Below are 9,738 nucleotides of genomic sequence, written 5' to 3'. Positions count from 1 at the left end.
AGTAAATCCAGGTCACAACTGAGATCTCTGTGTATTCAACAGGACACTGTACTTCCCCCCAGAGCCTATATGTTAGCTAGAAATTATAGGCACAGGACATGTTACCCACTTTACAGATGATGGATAAATATAAAAAGAGGCATGATATTTCAACAGTGGTAGAAGTGAAGTTCAGATCCCCTCCTCATGGAGTGCAGTCAATCTCAGTGATGCTGAGGTCCCAGAAGAAAAAAGAGTACATAAAAATTGTGGTGGGAAAGAAAACTCTGCTTGAATGTCTTTTATTAAAAAGTAATAAAAACTTTGCCTGTTCTGGGGCTATTCTGTTAATTGCTGAAATCTAGACCTAGGCTATCAACCGTCCTAAGGAGCACTGATCCTCACCTTTACCAGCACTGTGCTCATTCTCACCAGCTGATGATTTGGTCTTTGGTCATTTGAGTGCTACCCATGCTCAGAAATGTTAATTAAGAATAACAGAGCCTCTCTTGCGAATAGTGGTGGCTCTGTTTCTTTAGTTCTTTTAGTAAATACTGTATTTCTGAAACTAGAGCTCCTGAACTGATTTATGTTACAAGAGTAACTTTCCCTTATAATTAATTAATTGATTACTTAGTTAATTGCTTAGTGATGTGATCACTCAGGTCTGTTATGGCATCTGGTATGGTTGATAATGAACTCTTCCTAAATGGCTTGTTCCTGCTGAGATCTCTCCTCAAAACATGGGGTTTGCTTTTGTTTGGATCTGAAACAGAAGGAGGGTTTTCCCACACCCTGCTCTGATCCTTCTTTTCATCACAAATTTCACATTTTGAAATCTTTTGGTAAGTTTTATCCATGATTTAGGAGAAAACTCCATATGCATAGATTGATGCTTGAAACATTTCATGAATAGCTATGCTCTAGTGAGGAGACATTTATTTATACAGTTTATATTAAAAAAAAAAAGTATGTAATTACATCTCATTAATGGTTATAATGCATGATTTTTAGGAATAAAAGCTGTGTGTGTTAAGGTTATTTTCTATTAAAATTATTTGGGTTTAGTTTTGCTTTTAACTAGAATTTCCTTCAGAAAATACAATTATAACAAATATTTAGTTCATTAAAATTTCAGTATGAATGTTTGAAGGGAATTAATTATCTCTGGCCAGGTTATTTCTTGAATATTCATTTCTGATTACCATCAAAACAAGTCATCTTCAGGCAAGAATTTGCAAAAATAATGTTTGACTTGAGCATTTAAACTTCTACAGCAAATAAAACTTTTTTTCTAGTGAACATCATCTACAACATTTCTAAAAATTAATATACCCAAATTGAAATGTCCATCCCTAAAAAATGATATCTTTAATTTCCATTAAAACCTGGAATACACTCAGCTGCATTTCATTTCATAAAAGCCACCCTAATGGATTTTACTTCAGAAGCCTATCTTTTGCCCTGTGCAATGACTTTCAATTAAGTGTCATCTTTGTTTTTATTCCATGTCTGGCCCATGATGAGATTTAAAATAATAATAATAATCCTACTGTAACATATCCCATTTTCCAAAGACTTATTTTATGCTTAATTTTTAATGAATTATAACAAATCCCTGAACCTTGTGGAGTTTGAAGCCAGCATCAAGTTTTTCAGGGCAGGCTTTCCCTTAATGTGAGATTTTCTGTTCACCTTTAACTAATCTCAACCCAGGATTATAAAGCAGAAGTACATGGAAAAAGTATCTGGTGAAAAAGTAAGGAAGCCGTGCTTGAGTACTGAGCAGGTTTGTTTCATGGTTGACCAGCTCTCGTTTTCATTTATAAAATTGAATACAAACTACTTGTATCTCCTTTCTTTCTAGCTGTAACTGACCTGCATTAACCTGGCTACTCAATACCATTGGTTTTATCTTTCCAACACAATAGATACAGGAGTCCTCTTTTTTCCCCCCTTTTCTCTTCCTTCTCCTCCTATTCAACTTCAGCACCATTTGGGAGAATGGAAAAATTAATTGATTTTCCCTAATGATGTCTTAGGGAGCAGATCAGGTTAACTGTGGGCAGTAGCTGCAGTTTAATTTGTGAGCGTGTGCAATTGAAAATTATACACTCCTTGGATTACTGCACCTGACCATGAGGCTGGCGTGCTGCCTGCTGTGTCTTAAAAAATAAAACTCACAAAAAGTCTACAGAAATTCTAGTATCTGTGCAGATGTATAGAAGGAATATTAAAATAGCAGAAAGGGGAACAGAGATCCGTCCATATGTGTCTGGAAAAATAAGGAAGTTAGTAATTTTCTTAAAGAAATCCAAGAAAGTTGCTCTCGGGAGTTACTTTGATGTCATTTGGTGGTGTTAAACCCAACCTTACTGTTCAGGAATTCTCTCAGCAACCAGAAAGTGAAACTGAGAAAAACTAAGCAACAAGCATAAATGATAAGGCACTAAACACTGGTTAATAATCTAAAGTGCCAGGAAAGTATCAAAGTGTTATGACTTTAAGTGTTTTCAACCATATTTGTAGTTTGTTTTGTTTAAAAAAGACAGTTTCAACCTGAGAAGAATGTTGATCTATGCTGTTATTTTAAAATTGGCAGTGTGTGTCCATTAAGTTGAAGCTTGGGGTTTTTATTTGTTTGTTTTTCTAATACTTGACATGTTTAAACTTAAGTCATTTCACTTCCAGAATATGCTTAGTTTCTCTTAGAAAACAACAAAAAACATATTTTAGGTGTCCCTAAAATAGAAAAAGAGAAACCAGTGTTTGGACCATTAGATTTTTCCATTTGAAATCATTAATATTTTGCAATCTGGATGAAGCTGTGGATATTTGTACTCTGAAATGTCAGCCAGAATCTTACAATTTCACATACTTGTCACCATTTTACAGGCTTCAGGTTCATATTACAGATTGGTGGTAATATTTTTCAGGTCAGCTAAGTGTTCCCTTCTCCTGCCTCCCTTTCCCAAAATATCACACTTTAAAGAAAATCAAGAAACAAATTGGAGTTCCAGACAAATACATCACCTAGATATCACAAGGGCAGCCCTCATTCAAACCTTGGAGCAGGTTGGGCTCCTGCACGTCCGATACAGCTATGTAACACCACGGGCAGTGGAAAACCTGAACAGAGATGCCTACAAACTGCAAAGATGATGGCTGGGTAAAGGGACATAGGGGTGAGTAGTGGTCTAAATTCTGGAATAAAGAGTAACCAATAAGCTGCTTCAGAAAAGGTGGGAACAAATCATACTTAGCTGTTACGGGATAGTCCACCCAAAGAAAAATTCCCATCTCCTCTCTGGAAACTGGAAGCTGCCCCCAGTCTCTGCATTTTCCCTGTTTTTTGTCAATCCTTTTCTTTCAATGCGTTTCCTTACATGTCACAGGGAATTCCCGGGCCAGCGCTCCAACAACACAAGTGACTTGCAATGCAAGACAAACTTCTACTTGCGCTCCTGACAAATGCACAAAGCACAAATGTATGAAGCACAGCTGCACTCATACCCTCTAAATGTTTCAAAAGGGTTTGTCTTCCAGGAAACGTGGTCATTTGTCAGCTTCCTACACTGAAAGTGCTTTAAAGCAAATAGCACTGAAAATGACAGCCCTGCAAACTACTACTTCCACTCATACTTACTTATATTTTTTGTGCAGCCCATCTGACAGGGGCAGAGGAAGAAAATCCACCTTACTCTATGTCTTTGCAACAGGAGAGAGGGGCAAGCTAACGCAGTTCACCTGTTCTGCTCTTCTGGGAGGGTAAGTTCTTCTTCTTTGCTTATATCTTGCCCAAGCCAACATAAAAGGTTTCTCTGTCCAAATACTAGTTCTTTTGCTGCTTTGAGCTCAGAAAGGGAGAGAATTTATCACTTGCAATTTTGTATTGTCCTCGTTCAGAGGCGATAGATGCAGTCTCGAGCCACTGTTGACATTCCTGGCATGTATGGATAGCACAGGCAGTTTACATTTACAAGCCAAAAACATAAAGAACAACCTTTCGTAAGCATTTGCTTTTATTGTGACATCTCAGCTGTGCAGCTGTGCTGTAATCTCCATGCCAAGGAGATGAAATCATTAACTTGTTTGAATTCTTGCTTTTATCAGAGCAGAGCAGCTATCATAATGGAAGGAGTAACTTCTCGCTAGGTTAAGTGGTTTTAATTTGTTCTTAGCAGGAGTCTTTTGACTCGACTGTCGGATGGCATTTATATAATGCTGATCCTCTTCAAAGCACTTCTGCAAGACCAATTATCTCAGAACACGCTCTTGCAAACTCATTGTTGCTGCCCTTCCTTTGTAGTGAGCGAGGGACCGAGACACCAAGAGCCTGCTGGCCTGGCTGCTTGGGGCTGGGGGTCGCACCTTGCATTGTCCCAGGCTGCCACAGGAGGAGACATCACAGAAGGGCTTAGGAGAAGTCACAGTGGTGAGGGTCCTCTCTGCACCCAGAAAAAAATGGAGGAAAAAAAAAAAAAAGGAAAGCTAAATCCCCAGCAATACCCAGAGTAGCCCCTGCCCTGCTGCCCAGGATAGCAGGGAGCAGTGTAGCTTTAAATGGAGAAAAATACTGCATATAAGGAGGATTTTAAAAGGGAGTCTCAGGTTCAGGTATTCAGGATGAAACATAACAGTTTTCTGCTCTTACCAAAAAGTTCATCTGGTGCCAGACAAAACATCAAGTCAGGAACACAGTGGGTTTTCATGAGGGAGAGAGGAGCATACAGCAGTGTTAGGAGTTGTGTTTTTTAAAATGTGGAAGTATTTATTTAAAAAAAAAAAAAGACTTTGAAACTAAGAAGACTGCTCTCTTACAAGAAGTTAAGATCTTGTGTGCCAAAGTCACTTCTGAACTTGGGACTTTGGTAGATTTGGTAATTTGGTAGCATCTCCTGTGTTTTCACCTTTTGGATGAGGTCTGATGCTCTCTGCCTCCCCTGTCTGCGGCCTGTTTATCTCAGGTAATTCAGCAGTGAAGACATAACCTCAAGGGCTTCTAGAATCAAGAGAGGTGGATGAAGGCTAACCACAAACACAAACAAAAAACATTCAGGAGCAGGCACCTTCATGCTGGTAAAGCTGAGAGCAGGAAGACCCGGGATTACACTAAGGTGTCTAAGGTCAGACAGGTTAGACTGACGTCTAAGGTTCCTAGGTTTCAGAAGGACCAGTTGCCATCTCACATAAAAAATCTTGTTGTAGGCAGGTGATATTTGTAACAAAAAGAAATAAGGTATAAAATAAGATTTTGTTTACCCTAGACTCCTTTTATGATTCCAAGTGTCCGATGTACAAGGGACTGTAATTCTAAAGCAAACAGTGACCGTGGCAGTAAATGTAATCCCTGAGGGGCTGATGTGTGTTTATATCATTCCTCTAAGACTCCAGATCTTCTCTGTAACGAGTAAAAGACAAATATTCCCAGAGCGGGAGAGGTGTGTGGCTGAGCGAACAGTTTGCTGAGGCCCAGAAGGCACTGCAGACAGGAGACAGCTCAGAGAAGGTGATGGGAGAAAACCATTCACAAAAGTTAAGGAAATCTCATGAAAACATGGACCTTCGTCTCCAATAATTCTGCACAGAATTTACTCTTCCTTGCGCTCAAATTGTCCTTTCTACGAACATTCATGAATAGAAATAATATCTGTCAGGAATAAAACCTGTGAATATCCTGGACACAGCATCACTTTGTTCCAGCTTTTACTTGGGGGAAATTGGGGTCTACATGCTTTCCTGTGCTGTCATTACAGCTTAGAAAGGGCCCCTTTGTACCATCTGTCTTAAGTTCTGAGAGCCTCTGCCATACGGCTTCCAAACCATAACTTTCTGCATTATGTTTCCTGCAAACTGTTCCTAGCGATTCCTAGCTCAATTGTATCAAACTCGGGCAGACTGGTGTTATTTCAGAAGAGTTCGCAGACAACAAATAGCAGCATTTGCTAAATACATGTCTGCCAGATTCTACGTGGAAGAGTAATAAAATGCAAAGTACATAACTCAGCTCCACATAGCTTGGTCTGGCTGCTTGCCCTTTTGCCTCTGAATTGCTTTTTGAATCCCTGCCCTGCCCAATACAAGTGAAATTATTCTAATTATACAGTTTGAAAGAGTCCCTAGTGACACGCTGGATAGTGATCGTTTCCTAGTTCACTGCAAAACAATTTCACATATAATACAGATTACACAAAGGGTCATGAGCTCATAGAAACTCTGAAACTGTCTTTGAAAGCTTTGTATTCTCTCCGAGTCTAGGTCACTTTTGGGTATGGATTAAAGAGAGATGATGAACCTTCTGATATTTTCAAGTAAGCTTGTAGACATTTTATTCTTCTTAATTTCAGACTTGCATCCTCTAAAGAAATAGAAATAGATCTGCTCTTTTCCTTATTCCATTTTCAGATGCATGATGAATTAAGCAGGTTGTGCTTGTCAGTTCTGTTTATTAAGATGTACCAAAACCAAGCCCCAGAACCCAAACAATATTCTAACCAAAGGAAGTTCAAAGTAGGATCCAGGTTTTTTTTACCTGTTTTCCCCTTTTAAATGACCCAAACCCAAATTTTATGGACATTCTCATCAGGATTTGATCTATGTGTAATCACTAAGAGGACCTGCAGAAGAGTCAAAGTGTCTAGCTCAGAAGAAGATAAAATACAGATATAGAGATCTGGCTGTTCTTCAAGAATCTTTTTTCCAGGCTATGGCACAAAATCTTTGCACAGGAGGATGGATATAGCACCTTCAGTTATCACTTTCTGCCTGTGCAGGTTTCCCTTCCCAGCCAACTCAGACAATGGCAGTCTTCTACAGAAACATTGTCCCAATCTGCAAGAGCAGAAGTAGTAGAAATGGTTGTTGTTTTGTCTGATCGATGGTCTCATGCTCTAAGATGTGCTGCATCCCTTAATATGTGCTTATAACTACAATTCAGTATAATTCGGGCCATAAAATTATAAGGGAAAATATGTAAAACTACCATTGTTAGTCAGATCGATCACTCATAGGATAAAATGGCAATGCATGCATGCACTTTGCATATCCTGTGTCAAATATTTTTCCAGTTTTTGTATAATTTTCTGTCTTGAATTTTCATCAAAATCTCAAAAAACAGGAAATTGTCAGCAAGGCCCACCAACAGCTTTGGGATTTCCACCCTATGCTAAATCCTTAGCCTGGTGCTTTGTCTGTGATACTGTGAGCTTATGGGCTTTGATTTCAGGCTGGTCATCAGTGGCATCAAAAATATGAAGTGAGAAAGAACTACACTGAAAAGAAATGAGGTCTTCCTCTCTCCTCTTTCCCTATTCCAAGATTGATGTATTTCCAAGAGTCAAAAACAAAAGATATAGTCTGCTGTTGTAATGACCTCACCTGCAAAACACTACGCAGAGTCATGCCAGCACAGATTTTTCATGCACATGTAATATGCAGCTATCCAGCACTGTTTTTCATATTATTTTTTTTCCCCTCAGTAGTTTCATCAACAGAAAAATAGCCGTGCACCATGCAACAGCAGGATGGCAGTGGGGAAATGCAAAGAAAGAACACCTGGACACAAATTCAGTCCTTGTGTTTTTAGGAGTCTTGTTCCAGCCTCTTCAATCCCTTATTTCTGTTTACTGTTTTTTTACTGTTTTTTTTTTTTTTTTTTGATTTTCATATCCAATGTAGCAATGGAGATAGAGAAATGCAGAGACCTATCTGAGGGTAACTTTTTAGTATCTGTAGCATACACTGCCTCCCGCATTTGGAGCAAAACTTCATGCTTTGGAAAACCAGAAGTCAAGTTAGGTAATACCTAAGTTTTTGATGTTTTTAAAAAAGAAAGAAGAAGAAGAAAATCTAAATAAATCAAAGGAAGTGTGCTGCTATAGAATCAAATCCCAGCCCCATTAAAATCAGAAAAACACCAATAATTTCAGATAGGTCCAGAGGCTCACCTGTGGTATTTTAAATCCCAACAGAGTAGGGTTGACGTGCTTCAAACTGTCATCCAGGGTGTGTGTCTTACCTATATGAGTGTTTAGCAGTTCAGAGGAGGCTCAGGTGAGATCCCAGCTGAGGGGATCCGCTGCCTTATATCCCTCCCTGCTGACTGGATGTACCAGTGGCACATCCACAGGGGCTGCACAGCACTGCAGGAGCAGTAGGAGGGCAGAGGCTCGTTGGCACTGCGCCGTGACCTGCAACTCCCCTCACTTCATGTGCTGGACATCTGCAACCACTTCTAGAAGCTGCTCCTTTTTTTCCCCAAATGCTCCCTTTTCCCATTTTCTTCTTCAAGAGATAACTGTAAGGAGCACATACTTTACGGCCAGGTGGTTTCCTCCTCCTGCAGACAAGCTTTTAAAACAAAGTGCATGAAATACCTGTTGGACCAGCTGTGAGAGGACCTGAAATAGGTGGGTCATCACCCTAACAGCTGATGGATGGCCCTGGTCCTGCAAGGAGCTGAATTCCCACCTGAGCTCCCCTGCAGACATATTGCTTTCTCTCAGACCAAGATGGAACAATCCTTCCAGCACCGTGCCCAGATGCCCATCTGGGGATGTTTCATTTGGCTCTTTCTGGTCTCAAGAAACTATCTCCACCACTCGTGGTCTTTCCAGATGCAATTACAAGTGGTTAGTTTTGGTGGGAAGAGCTCAAAGTTAACCTTTCAGATCTTCTGGAGTAAAATTAAAAGCAAAAAATAACTTTGGATTGCAAAATCTGTAGTCACAGTGCTTACACAGACATTAAATCTCCCCCAAGCCCTTGAATACACCATGCTCCAGCTTACGACTGCTAGCAAACTTGAGCAGGGGACTGAGAATTTTTTTTCTAAATTAAACTTGGACTGGATGTTTTGGTGAACTTGTCTCTTTTATAATAAATATTTTCCCCCTACAATTATGGAATTGTCTGTTTCGTTTCAAACTGTTTCTTCACCCCAGGATTCAGAAAGAGCAATGTTTTTTTAATGTGGAAATTTCTCGCACAGGTCCTATTGTCCTGTGAGCCAAATCCCATTTTATGTTTCTTAAAGATTTATTTATTGATACTTTTTTGGCCCACCTGATTAGTTACACAACTACATATCACAGATGGGATGTAACCACCAGTTTAAAAACCTTTTGAAATGTGACTCGCAGCAGCCAAAGAAGCTTTATCAGTATCACACTGATTTATTTACCACATACAATGATTTACTACAGCAATTGGGTTTTGCTTGAAAGTTTTTTTTTTTTTTCTTTTTCTTTTGGTCTCTTCTGAAAAGTTGACACATCTAACCACTATTGTTTTCTATTCTAATCTTTTCAAATTTTTAGAGTTTAAATCATCTCTAATAAATAAAAACTTTCAGTAGAAACATGAGAAGGAAATTTACTTTTCTTTCCAACTACTCCTGACCATATGGCAAGTTAAAGTTTTTTTTCTGTTTTCTGCTTCTGTTTGTTTTGTAATTAAGAATCTTCTTGAATGAGAGAAAAAATATATATCTTGCCGATCTTGGATCCTTCCTTACTTATAGAGCCAAACTTCTTTGAACTTTCTGACAAATCCCATTAATTTTTACCCTATTACATACTAAGGTTCCAGTTCTTAGCTCAGGCTGGAAGTGCTGAAATGGCAGAAGCAGTCGGCATTGCAAATCCCAGGAGATTTCCAGTAAAATTTTGGCAGCCTGGAAGGCTAAGTTCTGGGTATTTTGGAAAGGTATCTAAATCAATCTTTTCATACCAGTGCCATTCATCAGTGTGGATGGACTAA

General features: G+C 39.1%; 1 long non-coding RNA gene across 1 annotated transcript; it reads left to right on the top strand.

Moving 5' to 3' along the window:
- The first annotated feature begins 675 nt into the window (after nt 1-675).
- Nucleotides 676-4,449, top strand: LOC121056898. The gene is made up of 3 exons (XR_005813552.1): nt 676-824; nt 3,643-3,747; nt 4,289-4,449. It is a non-coding gene; the product is annotated as an uncharacterized LOC121056898 (long non-coding RNA).
- The last annotated feature ends 5,289 nt before the right edge of the window (nt 4,450-9,738 follow it).

This window comes from Cygnus olor, chromosome 18 (assembly GCF_009769625.2).
Source record: "Cygnus olor isolate bCygOlo1 chromosome 18, bCygOlo1.pri.v2, whole genome shotgun sequence".
NCBI lineage: Eukaryota > Metazoa > Chordata > Aves > Anseriformes > Anatidae > Cygnus > Cygnus olor.
The sequence above is the reverse complement of the archived record's forward strand: the minus strand, read 5'-3'. Positions and strand labels throughout refer to the sequence as shown.